Consider the following 24118-nt stretch of genomic DNA (forward strand, 5'->3'; position numbering starts at 1 on the left):
CGGTCCAGTGAAGATCCCATAGCCTTGGCCCTCCATTCCATCCTGCCCCACCTAGAAAACAACGTTGTTCATCGACTTCAGCTCGGTGATTAGCACGGTCATCTCACAGAGGTTGGTGGGTAAACTGTCCTTGCTGGGTCTCATCATCTCTCTCTGTAACTGGAACTTGGACATCTTTGCAGGAAAGACCAATCTGTCCGATTTGGCAGCAACATCTCAAGCTGAGCACTTGTGCCCCCCCCCCACCCCACCACTCCCCTCCCACCCCAGGGTTGTGTGCTCAGTCCACTGCTGTTCACGTTGCTGACTCGCGGCTGCACTGCCAGATCCAGCCCAAACTGCATCGTCAAGTTCGCTGATGGTACAACACTGACTGGTCTCATTAGCAACAATCAATAGTGAGAGGAGGTAGAGAGGTTTGTCGAATGGTGCGAGAACAACAACCTGAGTCTCAATGTGGACGAGACAAAAGAGAAGACTGTGGACTTCAGGAAGGCTCAAGTCAACCATTCTCCATTGCACATCGATGGCTGTGCTGTGGAAAGAGGCAAGAGCACAAAGTTCTTTGGTGTGCACACAGTGGACTATATAACCTGGACCCACAAAACCTCCTCACTAGTCAAGAAGGCACAGCAGGGCCTACACTTCCTGAGGAGACTGAGGCATGCAAGACTCCCCAACCCCATTTTAACGAATTTTTACAGGAGCAGCATCGAGAATGTCCTGTCTGGCTGCATGATTGTGCGGTACGGAAGCTGCGAGGCATCTGGGCACAAGACCCTTCAGAGGATAGTAAAGGAGGCCAAAAGGATCACTGGGGTTGCCCCATCACCCCAGTTTATGACATTTACCAGGGCTGTCGCAGATGAAAAGACCAAAGCATCGTTGAGGATCCCTAGCACATATCCCAGTCTCTTTGATCCATCAGCGTAAGGAAGAAGGCACAGAAGCCTCAGGACATCAGGACTAGGGCAGCCAGACTGGGTAACAGTTTCTTCCTTCAGGCTGTGAGACTAATGAATACCTTGCCATCGCTGAGATCTCGTCACGAGGACAGAGAGTTGTTTACTGTTTACCTGTGCTGTGCTTTGCTAATGCATTTTGAATTATATTTATTCATATTTATAATATATTGGTTTCGGTGTTGTGTGTGATGTATGTTGTGTGGGTGTACCATGGTCTGGAGTAACATTGTTTCAAAGCAACACACACAAAATACTAGAGGGACTTAGAAGGCCAGGCAGCATCTATGGAAAAGAGTTAATAGTCAACAATTCGGGCCGAGATGCTTCATCAGGATTTCCAGCATCTGCAAATTTTCTCTTGTTTGTAACATTGTTTCAATTGGTTGTGTAATCAGACGACAATAACTTGACCTTGAACTTGAAGTTTTGATGTTTTGGTGGACAAGCTACAAATAAAGCTCCTTGTCATAATCGTTATGCCAATGACAACCTACATGGATGGCAAGAGAGAAGTTCAGCAGACCTGGGGCAGGTTTGCAAGGACAGGCATTGAAGACATCTAATACCTCTGAGCAGAGTGAACCATCACACGGCAGCCATCTGGATATCATTAATGATGTTTTATTTTAACCCAGAAATGACAAAGATTTAAAAATTTTCCATTGTAAAAAAGCATCATTATGATGTTGATATTGGATACCCATGGTAGGGGAAACCATGCAAACTCAAAAATACAACTGCAGATGCTGTGGATCAAAGACTACGTACACAACGCTGGAAGAACTCAGCAGATCAGGCAGCATCCGTGAGAAAAGAGTAGCCAACGTTTCGGGCCGAGACCCTTCATCAGGAATCCCAATGTTTCGGGCCGAGACCCTTCATCATGCAAACTCGTTTGGCTGCAGTACAGATATAGAAGGAAACATTCTCGCATCTTCTACTCAGGGCACTGGAGTTCATATAGGCCTGCTGGGGTCTTTGCAGGTTGGAACAATTTTGCAGATTACTAATATGTACAAGTTCAATTATCATTCAACCGTATATGAATATAGCCAAGCATTCTTCCTGGGCCAGGGTGCAAAACACATGATCAACAGCACATACTGTAGCACATGGTTACGGTTTCACTAAAACATGCAATCACACAAAAAAAAAATACAGCCCAAGTTCCTGATCCAGCTTGTTCTTCCACTGAACAAACACCAATGGGAGGGTCCAACACCTAACCCAGTACGGGTTCCAGTGTGCCCAACAGAGGCCCCTGCTCTCTCCCACCCTGCCTCAGCGTGCCTCTCCTGGACGGCTGCAAGAGGCAACCCTGCAGCTTCGGCCTAGTCCTCGCCACAACCCAGGCGATGCAGCTTCCCCGCCGTCAGGTCTCACCCATGACCCAGAGAACTCGACTTAAGGTATTCTGCATTATCAATGTCCAACAGAGTCTTGCAATCTGAATAAAGATGTCCAAGACAATCACTCACTCCGTTTGTTGGAACGCACACCATCTCGGCACAACAGTATTCAACAAGTCCAGGCAACAACCTAACAAACATACGCAATAAGTCCAGCTCCATCAATGTGGATCAACTCGCTGATGGGGTAGTCCAGCAGTGACTTGCAATTGTAGGAAAGACTTACAAAAATGAACAAATACACTTTTGATGGGACCCAGAGTGCGCCACCCAGTGTGTTTGAGTGCGCCACCATCTTACCAGATGAAAAGTGACTGGACGTTGAATGTCAGCAATTCATGATTTAATGAATCTAACATCTGGATCATGTCAATGGAGACAAAGAAGATTGATTTTGTTCCCTTCATTTATCTTAGATCAAGAAGAACTTATCCACAGTACCCTTGAATGGACAGAAGCACAATGGGCAGCACACTAGCCTAACTTAACACATTCTCGGATTCTTCAAGTGCATCAACTCTTCCTTTCACCAGCTCCAATGATTTTTCCTCCACAACGCTCTAGAACAGGAGTTCCCAACCTGGGATTGACGAAGCCCTTGATTAATGGTGTTGGTCCATGGCATAAAAACAGGTTGGGAAGCCCTACTCTGGAATGGAGAATTCAAGGGACTTACAATCCTCAGTAAAATGTGTGAAGAAGCAAATGATTTTCATGGCCACCCTACATTGCTTCTTCTGAAATGTAGAGAGCAGAGCAGGAAAAGGTAAAGTCAATGCTTTCTTGATTTGCTTTAATGCTCCTTCTGAAATATAGAGACCAGAGCAGGAACAAGTAAGGTCAGTGCTTTCTCGATTTGCTTGCAATGCATCTCTAAACGATATTACGCACAACCACCATTGAAGGGAGTGGATGTTTCAGAATCAGAATCAGGTTTCTTATCATGGGCATGTAACGTGAAATTTGTTAACTTAGCAGCAGCTTTTAATGCAATACATAATCTAGCAGAGGGAGAAAAAAATAATAAATAAAATAAAACATAATAATAAATAAACAAGTAAATCAATCACATATATTGAAAAGATTATTTAAAAAATTGCAAAAACAGAAATACCGTATATTAAAAAAGTGAGGTAGTGTCCAAAGCTTCAATGTCCATTTAGGAATCGGATGGCAGAGGGGAAGAAGCTGTTCCTGAATTGCTGAGTGTGTGCCTTCAGGCTTCTGTGTCTCCTACCTGGTCTTTAATAATAGACGCTGCCTTTCTGAGACACCACTCCCTGAAGATGTCCTGGGTGCTTTGTAGGCTAATGCCCAAGATGGAAATGACTAGATTTACAACCTTCTGCAGCTTCTTTCGGTTCTGTGCAGTAGCCCCTCCGTACCAGACAGTGATGTAGCCTGTCAGAATGCTCTCCATGGAACAACTATAGAAGTTTTTGAGTGTATTTGTTGACATGCCAAATCTCTTCAAACTCCTAATAAAGTATAGCTGCTGTCTTGCTTTCTTTATGGCTACATCGATATGTTGGGACCAGGTTAGATCCTCAGGGGTCTTGACACCCAGGAACTTGAAACTGCTCACTCTCTCCACTTCTTATCCCTATATGAGGATTGGTATGTGTTCCTTCGTCTTACCCTTCCTGAAGTCCACAATCAGCTCTTTCGTCTTACTGACATTGAGTGCCAGGTTGTTGCTGCAGCACCACTCCACTAGTTGGCATATCTCACTCCTGTACACCCTCTCGTCACCACCTGGGATTCTACCAACAATGGTTGTATCGTCAGCCAATTTTTAGATGGTATTTGAGCTAACGCTAGCCACACAGTCATGTGTATAGAGAGAGTAGAGCAGTGGGCTAAGCACACAACCCTGAGGTCCGCCAGTGTTGATCGTCAGCGAAGAGGATATGTTATCAACAATCCATACAGACTGTGGTCTTCTGGTTAGGAAGTCGAGGATCCAATTACAGAGGGAGGTATAGAGGCCCAGGTTCTGCAATTTCTCAATCAGGATTGTGGGAATGATGGTATTAAATGCTGAGCTATAGTCAATGAACAGCAGCCTGACGTAGGTGTTTGTGTTGTTTAAGTGGTCTAAAGCCATGTGAAGAGCCATGGATATTGCATCTGCTGTTGACCTATTGTGTTGATAAGCAAATTACAATGGGTCCAGGTCCTTGCTGAGGGAGGAGTTCAGTCTAGTCATGACCAACCTCTCAAAGCATTTCATCACTGTTGATGTGAGTGCTACCGGACAATAGTCGTTAAGGCAGCCCACATTATTCTTCTTTGGCACTGGTATAATTGTTGCCTTTTTGAAGCAAGTGGGAACTTCTGCCCATAGCAATGAGAGGTTGAAAATGTCCTTGAATACTCCCACTAGTTGGTTGGCACTGGTTTTCAGAGCCTTACCAGGTACTCCATCAGGACCTTCTGCCTTGTGAGCGTCCACTCTCTTTAAAGACAGTCTAACATCGGCCTCTGAGATGGAGATCACAGTGTCATCAGGTGCAGCAGGGATCTTCACAGCTGTAGTTGTGTTCTCCCTTTCAAAGCGTGCATTGAGTTCATCCAGTAGTGAAACATCGCTGCCATTCATACTACTAGGTTTAGCTTTATAGGAAGTGATGTCTTGCAGTCCCTGCCAGAGTTGCTGTGCATCCGATGTCATCTCCAACCTCGTTCGAAACTGTCCCGTCACCCTTGAAATAGCCCTCCGCAAATCATACCTGGTTTTCTGGTACAGACCTGGGTTGCCAGACTGGAATGCCACAGATCTAGCCTTCAGCAGATGACGTACCTCCTGGTTCATCCACGGCTTTTGGTTTGGGAATGTACAGTAAGCCTTTGTAGGCACACACTCATCCACACAGGTTTTAATGAAGTCGGTAACAATGGCAGCATACTAATCCAGATTTAATCCAATGTGATCAATATCAATCAGTTACTATGTTCTGAGTGGTTCGAAGTTCCTCGCATTTTTTTTTACTGCAGAAGCTTGTAAACATTCCAGAAGCTTTAAATGGCAAAAGATAAGGCACCCAGCATAGAGTATCCAACCTTTGTACTGATACTATTAATGATACTGTTGATCCAAATAAAAAGTATGAGTATTGGCCTCCAATGTTTTGGCAGTGTGGTGATTCAAAGTTCAGCATAAATTTATTATCAAAGTTCACATATGCCAGCATATATAACCCTAAGATTCATTTCCTGTGGGTAATCTCCGTAAATACAAAGAAACATTATACAGTCAATGAAAAGCTGCACGCAAGATAGAAAAATAAGCAGTTCAAAAGATAAACTGTGCAAATATAAAAAGAAAAACAATCAAACAAAATAATTATAAATAATTAAGCAATAAATATCAAGAACATGAGATAAAGTGTCCTTGAAAGTGAGTCTATAGGTTGTGGGAACGTTTCAGTGTTGGTTGAGTGAAGTTAGCTCCTCTTGTTCAAGAGCTTGAAGGCTGAGTGTTACTGAACTTGATGGTATGAGACAAGAAGCTCCTGTACCTTCTTCCTGCTGGCAGCAAGAAGAGAGCAGGACCTGAATGGTGAGGGTCCTTGATGATGGGTGCTCTGTTTCTGTAACTGTGCTTCTTGTAGATGTGCTCAATGGTGGGAGGGCTTTAATTGTGATGGCCTGGGCTGTAGCCACTACTTTTTATAGGCTTTCCTATTCAAGGGCACTGGTGTTTCCATACCAGGCCATGATGCAGCCAGTCAGTATAATCTCCACTGTACATCTATAAAAGTTTTAGATGGCATGCCAAATCTTTGCAAACTCCTATGAGAGTAGAGGCACAGGACAGATCCTCTTTAAAGTTGTTCATCCCCTCCACCTCTGATCTCTTGAAGATAATCTGTTCCTGTAGTCAATAATCAACTTATTGTTCTTGCTGACATTGAGTAAGAGGTTGTTGTCATGGCACTACTCAGCAAGCTTTTCAACCTTCCTCCTATATGCTGATTCGTCACCATCTCTGATTCAGCTCACGACAGTGTTGTTGTCAGCAAACGTAAGTATAGCATTGGAGCTATGCTGAGCCACACAGTCATAAGCATAAAGCGAGTAGAGCAGGGGGCCTGATCCAACAGCCTTGTGGTTCCACCTGTGCCAGTAGAGATTGTGGAGGAGATGTTGTTGTCAATCCAAACTGACAGGGGTCTGCAAGTGAGGAAATTGAGAATCCAATTGCACAAGGAGGTAACCAGACCTAGGTCTTGAAGGTTATTGATGACTTATGAGGGGATGAAAACATTGAAAACAGAACTGTAGTCAATGAAGACATCCTGATGTATGCACCTTTACTGTCCTGATGCTCCAGGGTTGAGTGAAGAGCCAATGAAATGGCATCTGCTGTGGACCTGTCATGATGGTAGACAAATTGGAGCAGATCCAAGTCCCTCCTCAGGCAGGGGTTGATATGTTTCATCACCAACCTCTCAAAGCACTTCATCGCAGTGGATGCAAGTGCTACTGGACGATAGTCATTGAGGCAGGTTACCACATTCTTCTTGGGCACTGGTATAATTGGGTGAGTTGTGTCACTATTATAGCTTGGGGCATTGGAGTTTGGAGTTCATTTCCAGTGTCATCTGTTCGGAGTCTTTGTATGTTCTCCCCATGGAATGCATGGATATCCCCAGGGTGCTCCAGTTTCCTCCTACTGTCCAAAAAAGTACCGAGTAGGTTAATTCCGCATTGTAAATTGTCCTGCCATTAGGTTAGGTTTAATCAGGGTTGTCAGGGTTACTGGGCTGCCGCAGCTTGAGGGCCAAAATGGCCTACTCCATGGTGTATCATTAAAATAAAATAAAAAATAATTGAAGCCTGCTTGGAGCAGGTGGGTACCCCAGACTGCCAAAGTGAAAGGTTGAAAATAACCATGAACACTCTTGCCAGTTGATCAGCACAGGTCTTCAGTACCAAGACAGGTACCCCCTCTGGGCCAGATGCTTCTATCTGTTCACCCTCCTGAAGGATGTTCTCACGTCAGCCTCAGAGACTGAAATCACAGGGTCATCAGGGGCCATCGGAGTCCGTCAAGATGCCTCCATGTTTTGTTGGTCAAAGTGAACAAAAAAGGGCATTGAGCTCATTTGGGAGTGAAACCTTGTCACACACGTCGCTTGGTTTTACTTTGTAGGAGGTGACAGCATTCGAGCCCTGCCACAGCTGTACAGCATCCTTCTATGACTCCAGTTCGGTTTGGATTGCCAATTCACCCATGAGATGACTTTGTGATCATCATACCTGGCCCGCTTGTGTTCTACTCGGTCGCCAGACGTGAACACTACCGAGGTGGCCCTCAGCAGATTGCGGATCTATTGGCTCATCTTGTTCTTTTTGGGGAAGACTCCAAATAATTTTGTAGGGACACACAGGTCAAGGGATCAAGAGTGCAAAAAGACAGCTACATCTGAGCACCATGAAGAGTTTAACATGAAACATCTTTTTGAATCAACAGTTCAGTCCCTCCAGTGTATCAAGAAGCCCTTGGATCTGACCGACATAACCAACGTGTCTGAGATTAGCCATATCTCCGTGAAACAGAGAATGCAGTAAACCCTCATTTTCCTCCAATACAACAATCTTGCCCTTAGGTCCTCTACCTTGATCCCTAGAGGCTTTAATTTGCTAACAAGGTACAGGGTAGAGGAAGCGTTACACCTGTTTTCGTCTGGCTTAGAGTCCTCTCTTCCAGCCATAGTGATGCACCTTTGTCCAGTTAAAGATGCTGTACTTGCACTGTTGAGAGTCGAGTCCACAGAATCTTTCAGGATATTGTGAAATCGCTGGCTCATTAATATGGTTTAAAGGTAAATTAATTAAAAGGAAACACAGGCAGTGATAGTAGTTCAGAAGAGGTATATCTAGAAGTTCTATGAGTAGTCCACAAAACATCACCTCCTGTAACTAGAATCATCTTGCCCACTTTTGGCATCTTTTGACACAAATGAGACCAATGAAGGTAAGAAATTTTTAATGAGGCTTTTGTTCATTCAAGGTGGCAGTGTAGCATTGAGATTACTGGTCACCTTTCATGCTAACTCTTAATGTTATCCACATTGTCATATACACTGAAACAAGTTTATTTATCAAGGGAGGAGTTGCGAAAGAGGTGGGACATTGTGGTATTGCTTATGAATAATGCTTTATGTTTGTCAGTTTGGCCAAGAATGTTTCCCAGTAAAACCCCTGAAGCATTATCGTGTAGCTTTGACAATTGGCCTCATCTATCCCATACCAGGTTGAAACACTTCCGTCACTTTAATGGTCACATTGGGTAGTGTTACAAAGCCCTCCCCACCAATGACCCACACCTACAAGGAGTGCTGCCACAAGAAAGCAGCATCCATCACCAAGGTTCAGTTCCAGTCAAGCACCTCTCAAGTCTTCACTATCCAGGCCATTCTCTCTTCCCGCAGCTGCCATTGGGGAGGATCTAGAGGAGATTTAGGTCCCATATCAGCAGGTTCAGGAAGTTATTGCCCTTCAACATCAGGCTTCTGAACCAGCATGGATAACTTCACTCACCTCAACACTGAACTGATTCCATAACTCCACAACTCACGGTTTCAGATTTATTTATTTACTTAGTAAACGCACTGTTTGTCTTCTTTTGTATGTTGGCTTTTCAATCTTTGTACGTGTGTAGATTTTCATTGCTTTGTCTTTCTTTGCTCTACTGTGAATGCCTGCAAGAAAATAAATTACAAGGTAGTATACGGTGACATATTCTGCTTTGGTAATAAATTTGCTTTGAACTTTGATCCTGATTTGTGATCATACCTGGCTAATTTTCTACTTTGTCAGGAAGATGCTGGATGTCAAAGAAACCACTATTGGTGGTGCAGGGCTCTTGAGCACGAGAGTCAGGACATTGTCACCATCCAATATCTTTGTTATGTCCACTGAGTTCTGTGACAGTTTTGCTTAACCACGGGATCTGATGATGGATGCTGCTTTTCTGAAACAGCATTTCATGGTTGGGAGTGCTTTACCTGTGATCCACTAGGACATGTCCACTACATTTTGTAGATTTTCCATTCAAGGGCATTGGTGTTTCCATTCCAGACCGTGATGCATATACTCTCCACTACACATCTACATAAGTTTGTCAAAGTTTTAGATGTCTTCTTCACGTTACAGCCATTGAGTACTAAAGCACTGAAACAGGCCCTACAAGCCATCTAGTCCATGCCAATTTGTTATTCTGTCTACTCCCATCTACCTGCACTGTCCTAGACCATTGCCCTCCATACCCCTCTCATCCATATACTCATCCAAACTTCTCTTAAATGTTGCAATTAAACCCGTATCCACCACTTCTAAGTGAAGAAGTTCCTTCTTAAATACTTCACTTTTCACCTTTAACCTCTGAACTCTAGTTCTAATCTCATCCATCTGCAGTGGAAATAGTCTGTCTGAATTTACCCTATTTATACCCCTCATAATATTTGTATATTAGCTCTATCAAATCTTCCCTCATTCTCTTACACTCCAAGGAAATAATGTCCTCACCTATTCTACCTTTCCCTATAAATCAGTCCTGGCAACATCCTTCTAAATTTTCTTTGCACTCTTTCAATCTTATTGATACATTTCATGTAGGCAGGTGACCAGAACTGTACGCAATACTCCAAATTTTGCATCACCAATGTCTTATATGACTTCATCATAGCATCCCAACTCCTGAACTCAGTACTTTATGACTGCCACTGTACCAAAACCTCTCTTTATGACCTTTATCTGCATGTGAGGCCACTTTCAGTGAGTTATGGATCTGCACTCACAGATCCCTTTGTTCTACCATTGTCCTTAATGTCCTACTGTTCACTCTGTACGCCCTACCACAGGTTTTCCTCCCAAAGCACAACACCTTCAAAGCCTTCACATGTTTCTTATAGTGCAGCAACCAAAACTATACACAACGCTCCAAACTGGCCTTAAGGTGTTAGATAGCAGCAAAATTACTTGCCAAGTTTTAAATTCTATGTCTTGATTTATGAAGGCAAGCATGCCTTACACCTTCTTTATCTGTGTTGCCACTTGCAGGGAGCAATTGACTTGCATCCCAACAATCCTCAGAACATCAAGGGTCTTGTCAATTACAGGCAAACCCCCAACTGTGCATTAGCTCCCTCCTGAGAATTCCGCATCACCTACTTTTCCCATAAGTTGGTGAGTACATAAGTTATTGGCGAGAGGTCTTTTGGTGCGAGTTGGGATATGGATGGCAGGGTTTTCCCTAACATCAATCCTATAGCACTACTGTATTTTACACTATTATTTAATTATACAAAATAAGAGGTAATCTTGTTCCTTGATGGAGTAATAAAGCAATTCTTATAAATATTAATGCAGTAGGTTTCTGCAAGCCCACACAATGATTCACCCACAAATCCAGGTTCAACAAATATCAAATTAAATAGTATTGGGAACTAGACACTATCAGAATGAAATTGCACCATATTATTGTATGGAATCCATTCTTTAGAATAAATAATTACCTTAACCATATCATAGAACATAGAATAGTACAGCACAGTACACCACCTGATCTGACCCTTAAACCCTGCCTTCCATATATCCCCCCACCTTACCATTGTGTACTTTTCCTGCAAGTCTCCGTTCACTGTAACACTTTGCATAATTAAACCAATTGAATGTGCATTGTATCCATTTGTTAAAGAATACTAGTTACATTCCCTTAACTAACTTCCCTGTCTTGGAAAAATTATTTTAAGAATTATTGAGGAATTTGTGCAAAGTTGGACTTCAATATGTCAGGTCTTCTGTAAGACAGGAAACACCTTTCATCTAGCATTTGTCCTCCCACACATAATCTTACACTAGCACAGATTAAACTCTAACATTATTTGTCCATCCAAATTTCAATTATCATTTGACAACCTTTCTCACTCCACCAATGTTTGTGTCATATGCAAACTTACTAATCTGAACTACCTACATTTCCATCCAAATAATTTACAAATAAGTGGTTCCCACCACTGATCTATGCAGAATCTTACTGGTCACATACCTCCAATTAGAAAGGCACCTCTCCGCCACTACTCTCTGACTTCTATGATCAAGCCAATTTTGTATCCAATTTCCCAAATCACTGCTGATTCCATGCAACTTAATTTTCTGGACCAATCTACTACAGCCCTGATGAAAGGGTCTTGGCCCAAAACATTGACTGTTTACTCTTTTGCATAGATGCTGCCTGACCTACTGAGTTCCTCCAGCATTTTGTATGTGTTGCTACTATGAAGGACCTTGTCAAATGCGTTAACTGAAATCCTCAGAGACAACATTCCCTGCCCTACCCTAATCAATCATCAAAAACTCTTATCAAATTTGTGATACATGACCTCTCCTACACAAAGTCATACTGCCTTTTCAGAATAAGTCCAAGCTTTAACAAATGTGAGTTAATCCTGTACAGAAGAATCTTCTCTAATAATTTCAATACCACATACATAAGGCCCACGGACCTATAATTTCCTACATTATGCCCGTTTTATTGTACAAACAACATTGGCTATCCTTTAGAATTCTGGAATCTTGCCTGTGACTATAATGGGTTCAAATATCTCTGTAAAGCCTACAACAATCTCATCTCTTGCTTTCCTGAATAACCTGGGATAGATTCCATCAGGACATGGGCATTAATCCACCTTAATAGTTTTCAAAACACCCAACACCTCCTTCTAAATATTGACATGTCCCAGATAATCTGCACGATCCCTTGCTTTCCTGATCTGACCATTATTCACATTCTTCTCTTTGATGAATACCAATGCAAAGCACCAATGTGGAACCTTGCCTTCTTCTTTGGTTGCACACCTAAAATTGCCTCCTTTCCCCCGCTAGTCACTTTCCCCTAACACATGTATGAAATACCTTGAGAACTTCTGAATCCTGCTCACCAAGGACATTTCATGATCCTTTTTAGACCTCCTAATACTTGCTTTATATTATTAAAAAGCCTTAACTGACTTCAGTTTCCTAGATCTTACATATGTGGTAGCTGAGCGAAGGGCGCTGAGTAGGCTACGGTCTATTATGGATAACTCTGAACATCCTCTACATGGCACCATCCAGAGACAGAGAAGCAGTTTCAGCAACAGGTTACTATCGATGCAATGCTCCTCAGACAGGATGAAGAGGTCAATACTCCCCAATGCCATTAGGCTTTACAATTCTACCGCCAGGACTTAAGAACTTTTTAAAAGCTATTATTAATGCTTTTTGAGATAGTGATTTAGATGCATATCATATTTTTACTGAGTTAAGTATTGTATGTAATTAGTTTTGCTACAACAAGTGTATGGGACATTGGAAAAAAGTTGAATTTCCCCATGGGGATGAATAAAGTATCTATCTATCTATCTATATGCTTTCTTTTATGTTTTAACTAAACATACAATATCACCTATCAGCCAACATTCCCAAATTTTGCCATCTTTAGCTTTCATCCTCATAGGACTATGCTGGCTTTGAACTCAAACCACAAATGACTTCCACACATCAGATGTGGATTTACCATCGTACAGCTGCTCTCAATCTACTTTCATCAGTTCCTGCTTAATACTATTGTAATTAGCCTTCCCTGGTTAAGCATTTTCACTACTCGACTGGTCTTATCCTCAGCTATAACTACCTTAAAATCTACAAAAACTATGATCACTGTTCTCAAAATGCTCCCCTATTGTAATCTCAATCATCTGTCCAAGGTCAGGGTCATTCGCCGATACAGAATCTACACTGGCCCCTTCATTAATTAGACTATCTACACATTATTTCAAGAAAACCTCCAAAATACACCCAACCACCTACCTCCCCACGCATGCACACAGGCCCTTTGGCCCAATGTTGCATGCCTACCAATAAGTCCATCTAAACTAGTCCTATCTGCCTATTTTAACTAAAGGATGATGTAATTTATCAAGTCCAGTTAAAACTCAATTAAAAAAAGTCTGAATTAAGAATGTTCTTTAGCAATTTTGGTTTGCTTTCTTGTTTGAGAGATTTATATATCTGAAAATGACTTTACAGAAACTTTGTAATCTTTAACTTTGTAAATTTTGTTTAAAAGGTTTTGTCAGTGGCAACACGTTGTCACTGTTTCTACATAAGGGGGAGAGAGAGAGAGAGATTACAGACAGTACTGTATTTTCATTGACACCCCTGTGGAAGACGGCACACAGTAGCACCAGTTCAGGTTAGCCAACAAATTAACTTTAAGAGCAAAGTTCTCCCAGTGTTCAAGAGTCAGAGTTAAAATAAGCAATACACTATTTAAAGGCTGAAATGAAAAGTGATTCATCACCCTGTGAGTAAAGTCTTTGGAATTCATTACAAAACATAACAATAGAAGCTCAGCCTATGCTTACATTGAAAACAACCCTTTTTTTTGTAAATTAGAAGAGTGAAAAGATAGTTGGAATAAGGATAGTTGTAAATGGTGTTGTTAACCGACAGCAGAATAGATTCAAGGGGCCAAATGGCCCACTTCCACGCTTACTTTGTAAGTCCTGTAAAACATCTGCCTTTCGACCAACTCCACTAAAAAGAAAATATGACATTTCCCTCACAGTTGCGTTTTTTCATTCATGTGGTTATAACTCGCTAAAAGTATGAATTGAGAAATTGCTATTTTTCCGGAGATGATCAATAATTCTCTCCCTCCACTTGCACTTTAAAAGCTCAAAATACATTGTATGAATAGCACGGTATCTGTAAATCTTTTAGCGGTTGGTCTTAATGTGAAAAAGCAACACGCACGTTTTGCTGTTTAACATGCATCAGTTTCCAGCTGGAAGAAGGGTCGCCAGCGCTAGACGCGATGCAATCTCCCGAGTCGGAGCACGCGTACGAGCGCGCTGTGGCCGTGACGCAACTCGAAGCCCTCGTTAGATTCATTGGTACTGGAGTGGATTAGTAATAGGTCAGAGGAATGCAGCCTCATGCAATGATGGCTGAAAAGAGCTGATTTCATTTCCAGGTGCACTCAAGCGTCATTTACGCACTGCGGCACACGGGAAGAAGGCGGGAAACTCTGTAGGGAGACAGACCGAAAAACGCATACATCCCGTCTCCAGCATCGATATGTTTAAAGTTATTGAGCATAAGTCGGTTGTTTGCGGGGGGGAAAAAATAGTTATTCTGTATTTCTGCTTTGCTTCACCTGAGAATGAGTGCTAAATGGTTTCTGTTTTGCAGTATTCCGTAATCTGTCACGCGATTAAGGATACCAAGGGTGCCCCGCGTTTGAAAGTGGGGCACAAAATAGCTGTGCAAGAGTTCCCAAAACAGCGTGGACATGCGCACCGACACCACCTCCCACCCGCTCCGGCCAAACCATCTCCCGGTCGCCTTAAACACGGGGAACCGAAAGCAAAAGAGAAACGCTCTCCCGCCACGTCCGCACTTCCCAGAGGAATAATCGGTTTCTAAATAAAGGAAAGCGCGCGCGCTAGCACTGAAACCCCGACCATCCTCCGCCACACTCAAATCCGCTAGGTTCCCAGTAATTAAAACGGAGGGGAGGGCGGGAAAGCGAGATGATTGACGGCAGGCGTCGGCAATGGACGGCCGCCGTTGGTGGGCGGGCGTGCGGCGCGGGGGAGGCGGGACTTCCGGCGCTAAGTTTGCCGGGCTCGCCCCTCCCCTGGTGCTGCCCGTCCCCTCCTCCTCCCTGTCGAGGCGAGCGATCGGACGACGAGTGCTTTTTAACCGGACCCGACTGGGATTAAACGGCCAAAGCCCGGCGTCGAGGCCTCTCTCTCTTTTTTTTTTGGTTTTGCGGTATCGGTAGCGGCGTAGCTCCAGGAGTCGGACTCGGAATTTGTGCGTGTGGCGTGTGTGAGAGGGAAGAGTTAGTGCGAGCCGTATCCAGGGCCCTGTCCTCCTCCTTGTTGTTTCCCCGCCGCCGCCGCCGGGGGCAGGGAAGACGCGCAGCGCACACGCTCTCTCGCACTGCATCAGCTTGGCAGTCCCAGGAAGTGCAGGCGAGACCGGCAGGCAGGTGAGAGAGGCCGCTTGGCCGGCGGGAAGGGAGGGGTGGCTGAGGGGGATTTGGACGTGGTGGAGGTGAGGGTGGGGGGGTATTTGTTAATGCGAGGGGGAGGGGGTGAGTGAGGATAGGGCCTGAGGCCCGGGTGCGGGCGGCGGGAGACATGGCGGTCGCCATATTTGCTGGCCGGCCTGCCTCTGGCCTTCACCGTCGAGTTCCCACTCCAGCCCTGGGGCCGGTGAGCCCGATCCACCGGCCTATGCCGTGGGTAGGCCTCGACTGGCGCAGGCCCTCCCCTCCAGTTTTGGCCTTCTACTCCCTTTGCATCTGCTTGATGGGGGTTTGGGGGGGGGGGGTTAAGGCTGAGTGGATGTTGGGAGTAGGTTGTGCAGTGAGCTGACGAAGAACATGTGCTTCCCTCCAATGAATGGCAAGAACTCGACTTCGCACACAAAAAAAGCAGAAGCGCCTTTGCCATGTGTGGCTCTTTTCATATATGTACTTTCCTGGAGGTTTCTGGCTGTGTGAATTACACGAATATTCCTCCATATGTTTGTAGATCCACCTAGCTCTCACTGCAACCCGAACGATTCTTCGTACTTTCGTCCCCATTGTGACCCCTTTCGATAAGTTCCAATTTCCTTTGGACAGCAGTTATTATTCCCCACTTTTACTTAACACATCCCCCCCACAGCCATCCTTTCTCTTCTGTGGGGGGGGGGGGTTAGAAATCCGACTAGGGTTGCTGGCTCGTTGAGTCTAGTGCGATTTAATGATTATTATGAGTCTGTAAAGGCCGCTTGTCAACTTGAGGGTATGAAGATTACCATTTTGCCCACTAAAAAAATGTCAGCGAGACTCGTAGCTGTGTCAGCTAACTACGAGACCGCACTGCGTCTGTAGTTGCCAGAGGCTTGCTGCGAAAAAACTTTTCAGGGATATTATGTAGGCTTTGGCCTACTAGAGTGTTTTACTCTTTCGTTTTAGACATCGAACACTAAAAGTGCCTTGAGCTTTTTGAGGAATACGTAATTACTGAACAAGACCTTGCTTTCTCTTCTCCCCCCATCCCGTTCGTCCGTAATAAACGCTCCAGTTATAGGCCCCCTAAAATGGACTTATCACATCACGACTTCCACTAAAATAATAATTGAATTGCACCAATGTTTCTCTGTTAGATGTACAATGCTCTAATTCTAATTGCAATTTTTCGTCTTCAAAGCGCTGCTTGATTTAAAGAGCTATTTACATTTAAACCTTTGAACTTTGTGCCGTTATGATTGTTGCTGGGTACCTCTGATTAAGAGTTATCTAAGGTTAATATTTTTGAGTGTACACCTAGATTACTTCAGTCTCTTGAGCAGGAGTAGCTGGTATTTTGTCATAAAATTACACAAACGGTGAAATTCTATTTAATAACTTCTGTTTGAATTGGTACAATTTTACTGCTGAAAAGGTGTTGAAATTAGTATATAAGCAAGCAGTTTGCAGGTCATTGTAAGGCAAGATTGAAGTTCAAGATGAATCTACAGGTATTGTTTTACTTGCAATGTACTGATTTAAAATGATAGAATCTGGTTATTTCACAAAAAGGTAATACAGTGTATTACTTCTATGTGCCCTATATTACTTCTATTGGGCTTCTATGTTGCCCAATTATCTAAAATTAATAAAATTCCTATTTAAGCAGTTTGGATTCTTAGTTTATTTTCATTGGAAATGCAAAGGCCATCAAGGGTCATTTTATGTAGAAATTAGCAATTGAAGGATTAGTGTGATGTATGCAGCATGCTTCTGGGGGAAAAGGGAAGAATGAAATGAGGAAGTATTGGTTACATGACAGGTTTTAAGACCATGATTGTATATTGAATGAATAAGGGAGGCAAGGATTGTGCTTGCAACAGACTGAGTTGAATTTCAAAATTGTTAAAAGGTGGGGCTAGAAAGGCAAACCATATTTTAGTAGCATTAAAGAGGCTGTGATGATTCTGGTTTCCCCTTTGTAGTCGCAATGAAAGGTTCCAGCCTGAAATGTCTGCTGTTTTTCAAGCTGAAAGTGCATTTAGATAAATAGAATTGAGGTTGCTTTTGCATCTTTCCCATTGTAAAATTCTTATCCAGGAACATTAACAATCAGAGACTAAACCCCATCGCTGGATTGGAGATATGATCATAATCTTGGCAAGAGGGTGGCTTTTGGCAAATAGCTGGAGTTTTTTGGGAGTAAACTTTAGAGTCTGCAATAATTGAGGAGAAAATTGTCTTCAAGCTGGGAGTAGACATCTCTGAAGTTTATAATATGGGCAGTGTTGTATGGAGGAGCTGAAAGTAAGGTTCTGATTCCTATCTTGAAGCTTGATCAAAGAACTGGATTCCTAGAGGCAGTGAGGGCTCAGTATTAAGTATATAGCAGAGATACTGATGTAATGAATGGATGTAAGATGTGTACAGCTGGAAGGGCTTTGAATTTGAAGAGGCAACAGTATATGGTTAAATTAGAGAATTATTTTGGCAGATCAAGTGTGGCCAAAGCAAAATTTAAGAGACAATTCACTGAAGTTGTGAGAAAGTTGGAGACATAGATGATGGGTTGAAGGAAGAGCTCCTGTAAAATTTAAGCAGCTTTCTTCATGTATTGTTGAAGTATTTAAAATGTAGGGTAACAAAACTGCAGGTGCTAGAAATGTGAAGTGAACACTAATTTTGGAAGTATTTTGGATGTCATGTAGAATCTATGGAGAGAAAAAACAGTGTTCACGTTTCTAGTTGACCTTTGGTTACAGGAATGATAAAAACTTGTTGAAATGTTAACTCTGTTCTTTCCATAGATGCTACATGTGATCTGAACCTCTTGCATTTTCTGTTTTTAACTTTGTTGTGGTGGTAACTATTTTTATAGTGTTATTAGTTATTTAATTAGATGCAAATATAATGGCTGAGTGTATTTGTAACAAGTACAAATCTGATAGTCTTAACTCTATACTTGAGAAAATTGACAATTACAAGATAATGTACTTTGGGGCTCAAACTGAGGAGTTTGTGAATTTGAGACAGCATTTGGTTGCTACAGGTCCAGTGTCAGAATATTCCCTTGCACAGCTCCTGTTCCAAGTTTATATAAGCCAAATGACAGTTTGTGGTGTTGAAATTCGATTTCAGATCCTTGGGCCAGGGAGAAATGGGCATTATTTTCATTACTGGTTTCAGATGTGCAAAATGTTAAATGAGGTCAAGACAAGTCATGATGCTGGTTAACTGGATTCTGTGAAAAAGAAATGAATGACTGATGTTCTGGAATGCTGCTAATACTTGCACTGTAGTTCTGTATCTTCTAGTGGGTTGGCTGTCATACAGATATTGTGTGTATTCAGATATTTATATTGAGTGAATTTACTCAGTTAGTCTGTAGTTCTTGGGGACTAAAATAATGCTTATGCAATGGCTTTGTTGACCCAGTTCTTGCATTTATGGTTCTAAAGATAATGATAGTTGAGAGAAGAATCTGGCTATTTGCCCCATGTCTGTTCTACATTGTTTCATGCCCAGGCCTCAAATATTTTTCATCTGATCTAAGCTCATTGCTACTGCCTTCTTGGATTGGTGATTATTGTACCATCAGGTTAAAGCAGAAATCAGGAACAACTGCATGAACGAGCATTTTTGCATGCTTGCAAACTAAACAAGCATTTGTTAAGAGCTGGACAGCACAGAAATAAGTCCTTTGGCTCAACTCCATGCTGATTGTGATGCATATCTACGCCATTTGCTTGTATCCCTCCACTCCTTTCCTATCCAAGTACTTGTCCAAATATTATTAAAAACTTTAATAGTACTTTACCATTTCTTTTGGTGTCTGTTCTATAACTGCTACCCTCTGAGATAAACTTGCCTTTCAGATCCTTAGATTTCTTCCTTTTCACTTTGAAACTGTTCTCATTTTCACCTGCTTCAGGAAAAAAGACACTCTACCTTGTCTATCCTCATTTTGAAGTTTTGAGGTTAAGTTCTATCTTCATTCTACTTGCATGCTTCTCCAAGTCACAATCACAAATGACAAACAACAATGGTCAGAGGCAGCACTGATCCCTGGCATATACCACTGGTTCCAAGCTTCCACCCAGACAGACACACCTCTACCACTACCTTATGCCCTGCGCTACATGGCCAACTTTGGATCCATTTTGCAACATCCCATGGATGCCATGTCCCCTAACTCTGGAGTTGTAAAAAGTCCTTCTAAAATTAATGTAAACAATGTCTTAAGTTACCATTTCAAAAAAAAATTAGATTTGTGAGACAGGATTTCCCATCCAAAAAGCCATGTTGACTTATCAGCTTCTTTATTTCTATGTGAAACATAAATCCTTTGGATTATGAATTTTAGAAAAAAATTCCAATATTTCTTTATTGTTGCAAAGCTTGCTAGTCTGTGGTTTCCTTGTTTGTCCCTATTGTCCTTCTTGAATAAGGGAATATTACCTACCCTCCAGTTTTTGGTAACTTCCTTGGGTAACAAGAGATGCAAAAAAATCTTAGCCTCAGCAATCTGTTCTTGCTTCCCAAAGAATTCGGTGTGCCCTGTTAGGCTCTGGGGAATTGTACATCTTAACATGTGCCAATATATCTAACACTTCCCCCTTTGCTGATAGAGATACATAAGCAAACCCCTCCTTAAACTCTCCATCTTCCACATCAACTCAGTGAATACACCTACTCTCCCCCCCCCAAAAAAAAAACTTTGTTTTTCCTTTGAGCAGTAGGTCACATTGACTTTTGCTGGGTCCTGCCTTTCGCTGTTGAGATTTGCCTCCCAATTTTTTAAATCTAAACTCTAGGTTCATCCATTTTCTATGAATTTGTCATTGATTCTAAAGGGTTCCTCCGCAGCCACTTTGACTACTTGCTCATCCTCCACTACTGCAACCCTTTAATTTCTTAAACTCTTCTGTAATTTGCCTACATATTTGGCAGAGTTCAAAGTTTATACAGCAACTTGAAAGGTTGCTTCACTTCTGCGATTAAAGGTTACAAGTCCATCTCAATGCTAATGCTCCCTTAAATTGCAAACTTTGTGAATAAAACTTTAGCAATGTTGGTGCTGCTCATTAGGGGTTAAAGTTAGGCTTATTGGCAATTCTGAAGTCTAACTACTTTGAAAATGTAAAATAGAGACATATGGCTTTGTCTTTATATTTCTTGGCTGATGTCATGATTAGTTTCAGTTGCAAAATTTGAGTTTTAGTTGTAATAAGGTGTGTAATGCTGGTTAAACTCAGCAGATCAGGCAGCATCCATGAAGAAGATCTTAGAAAGCCCTTAACTCCGAGTGGCGTCATCGGGACGTTATCCTGACGACATTTTTTTTAAGCAGGCTTTCTTATTTTTACAAGGCTGAGTTGCTAGCTCGATGCTCAACCCAGCATGGATGGAAAGCATGGAAGGGGGCCGGCTGCTTTTGAACTTGGGAACCTCGCTCCAAAGTCCGGTGCTGATGCCACCAGCATCCTAGGGGAAAAAATAAATAGTGGATATTTTGGGCTGAACTCTGTCAGGACTCAGATGTGTAGGCTCATACTCCACAAATGATAGAAAGTGGAGGCTGCAAAATTCATTCAACTTTTGAGCCCAATATGTGATTCAGAAGATCAGTGTTGATCTGTTTCAATGCTAGTTTCCTTTAAGCTATTTTCATATACAAACACCATGTTGTAATTTCCAGAAATCAGTTGGTCTTGTTTGTATCTACACAGTGACTGCTTCCAACTCTTTCCATCTCATCTCACTGTTCTCTTTATAGCACTGAAGCTAGAAGATCTTGTGTCCATCACAATATTACTTTTGAGATTCCTTAATCTAGATGAGGACACGTTCAGTAACCTTGCACTGAACGACAAATCCATCATCCCAGGTTCTGGTGAAACTTTACTACAATTGTATCCTTGGACAGGGAGTCCAGAACTACATGTGTTCCACATGTGGTCTTGCTATACCTCTCTAGAATTCGGGATAGACAGTTGGTTATGTAGCAGATAATCTGTTCTGACAAAATTCTCATCTAAGTGGTTGAAAGTAGATAAATGTCAACTCATAAACTTCAGTGTTTGTGCATCTGAGCATTTGTATGCTTGGGAAATCATGGAGTGTATTTATTTTAATATACTGGTATTTATTATATTCCCTTGTACCTTCTCTCTTCACCCCTTGAAAACTATACAAGTGTGAGGCTCACTTCCCATACGTGTTCTAAAGGCTGCAACATAAGGTTTGAGCCCCTTTTAATCTGCTAAACCTTGGTCCCTAATTTAGGTGTTGATCTTGATCTGGAAGAAATTAATAGTAAAGATGGAAATTTATAGATTGGGAAGTAGTTTAGTTCCATCTTTCCTTTGGGGATGGTAATGGATGAGAGGATCAAAGGTCACCTAGGATAAAGGTGAGTGGGCACTTAGTGATACACCGGGATTCCTTAAGCTTGAACTTCTGTAAGGTTTGTTTTTCCTTGAACTGTTTGCTGATGAGACTAAGGCAAAACTAGTGAGATCTGGTGTTTATATTTTGTGGAATGCTCTATGATCCATGGATGATTGATCCTTTCAAAGGAAACATTGGTAAATGTCACTGTTGAATTGGTACTGTAATTTGGTGATTGTAATGATTACTAAATTATACTGCTGGTGTTCATTGGACATTATGCCTCTTCCTGAACACTTGCAATGTCTAGATATGGTTACTGGGACACTGCTCATCTGCTGTAATGATTTGTATAGTAAAATAAATCAGATGTGGTCTGATTTGTGTTTGATATTATTGAGATGGAGGAAGGGGCAGGAGAAATGCATTTTTTATAGCATTTCACATATAAATGTGTTGTGTTCTGTTTTTATTTTAGCCTTTGAACAATCCACTGATAAAAAGGACATTCTAAGTTTAATTCTCTGACATCAAAAATTGTTTGGCAGCAATATTATACACGTTGCTCAGGACTGTAGAAGTACACATAGTGTATATGAGTCATGTTTACTCATTAACATTTGCTGAATTAGTGGCGAACCTGCCTTCCATGTTTGAATGCTCATTATTGGTGACACTGTGATAACAGCCATATCCATCTATATCAGGCAATGGATCACTGCTCACTCAGTCACCCAGTCTCCATGTGAAAACTTCTTTCAAATTGATCTTTTTAGGTGGTTTTACACTGCATAATTGTGCATGTGTGGAGTACTGTGTAATATGTTTCATGAATTACCAATTGGGTATAAGCTGTTTTGTACAGTGCCATCAAATTTATAATAGCACTTGTATTACTGTGAGCTGCCCTGAGGCTATATTGATAATCTCAAACTTCTAAATTACTGCATGTCGAGCATTTTGAATTCAATGTAAACAAAACAAATGAGCACCAACAGTATCTTAAAGATGCCTTGGTTCAGAGTGCTACTAGATTTACTGCATTCATACCATACTGAATATACACAGTTTGTTTAACAAAGTGCAAGTTGCTGCAGCATATTTAGAAAGCTTGATAAAATGAGTAACGTTACAGGGGAACAAATACAAAATTTTGATTGAATTTTAACAGGTGCAAAGCTATTGTCTTCCAATTATGGATCTCACAATTGACTTCTGGAATGATGGCTGGTAAATACAACTGATACATTTGTTCAGTTAAATGCTAACAAATGGAGACTCATTTTGCCCTACACTTGGACTTTTTAATGAGCAATGTTTTCATTTTGTATTACTGCAGCATACTTTAGGATTGATTGACTTCAGGTCAGGCTTCAGCGGTCCTTTGTTCTTGATTAACATAAATCACGGATAACTAATTGTGGATCTAAAACCATTGTTTACCCATGGTCTTTATCCGTCTACATAATTGTAAAAACTTTTCTCATTTTCTTCAATGATCTTCGTTTTGTCTTTGAATGATTGCAGCTTGAGGTAATGGATTTGAATTTATTTAAATCTTGTATCCATCACACAATATGAGGGAGTAAAAATCTTAATCATGACTCTGCATGTCTAATGGCTTGTAGAAATAAGCTGTCATGTAGCCTGTTGGCAAATGGTCATGTAGCCATCTGGCAAATAGTGCGGTACCATTTGCCAGATGGAAGCACCTGAAATAGTTTATGGTTAGAGTGAATGGTGCCCCCAATGATCTTCCAGAACTTCTTTATCCACCCACTGCTGTAAATACCCTCAGTGGAGGGAAGGTCTTGAGGATTTGGGAGCTCATGCCGAACTACTTCAGTCGCCTGAGGTGGACAAGATGCTGTTGTGCTTTTTTTTGACACAACTGGTGTGATGTTGATTGTCGCGAGCCTGTTTCCATTCCTCCTGTAATCCACGATCAGCTGTTTTGTTTTTTGGAAATTGAGCAAGAGACATTGTTCTGAATGATGTGTGTTCCTGACAAACTTGCAGCTAACTTTAGATGGTTGAACTTTTAAAACTGACTTGTGTAGAAATAAGCTATGTTGTATAAGGAAGTACAGCCATATTACTTGCCTGTGAAACCATGTGGCAGTTGGGAGGCCAGTTTATTAAATGTTGCATACTTAATGTTGGTGGCAGTGTGAAGAATGAATCCTTACCTGTAAATAATACTACTTCCAGTAATCTAGTGCAATGGATATTATTTCATCTAAATCAAGATTGTGCTCCAAGTGTAAGAACTGTTGTCAGTCTTCAGTTTCATA

At 41.8% G+C, this 24118-nt stretch overlaps 1 protein-coding gene and 1 long non-coding RNA gene across 3 annotated transcripts in view; one reads left to right on the plus strand and one right to left on the minus strand.

Annotated features, from left to right (window-relative positions):
* LOC140731479 (uncharacterized) overlaps positions 1–14411 on the minus strand; it is a 43026-nt gene extending 28615 nt beyond the window's left edge. Inside the window, exons 1-2 of the long non-coding RNA XR_012099851.1 lie at positions 14183–14411; positions 8924–9084 (exon numbers count right to left, since the gene is read on the minus strand). This is a non-coding gene — a long non-coding RNA (uncharacterized lncRNA). The remainder of the gene's footprint in view (positions 1–8923; positions 9085–14182) is intronic.
* Positions 14412–15065: 654 nt separating this feature from the next.
* The window catches only part of larp4b (La ribonucleoprotein 4B), a 93291-nt gene continuing 84238 nt past the window's right edge, over positions 15066–24118 (plus strand). Inside the window, exon 1 of one of the 2 annotated variants that reach the window (XM_073054848.1) lies at positions 15066–15425. The gene's annotated coding sequence lies outside the window, so the exon portion shown is untranslated. The remainder of the gene's footprint in view (positions 15426–24118) is intronic. The other variant, XM_073054849.1, reaches the window with a different exon arrangement.

The sequence above is a fragment of the Hemitrygon akajei genome, chromosome 8 (genome assembly GCF_048418815.1).
Source record: "Hemitrygon akajei chromosome 8, sHemAka1.3, whole genome shotgun sequence".
In the NCBI taxonomy this organism is placed as follows: Eukaryota; Metazoa; Chordata; class Chondrichthyes; order Myliobatiformes; family Dasyatidae; genus Hemitrygon; species Hemitrygon akajei.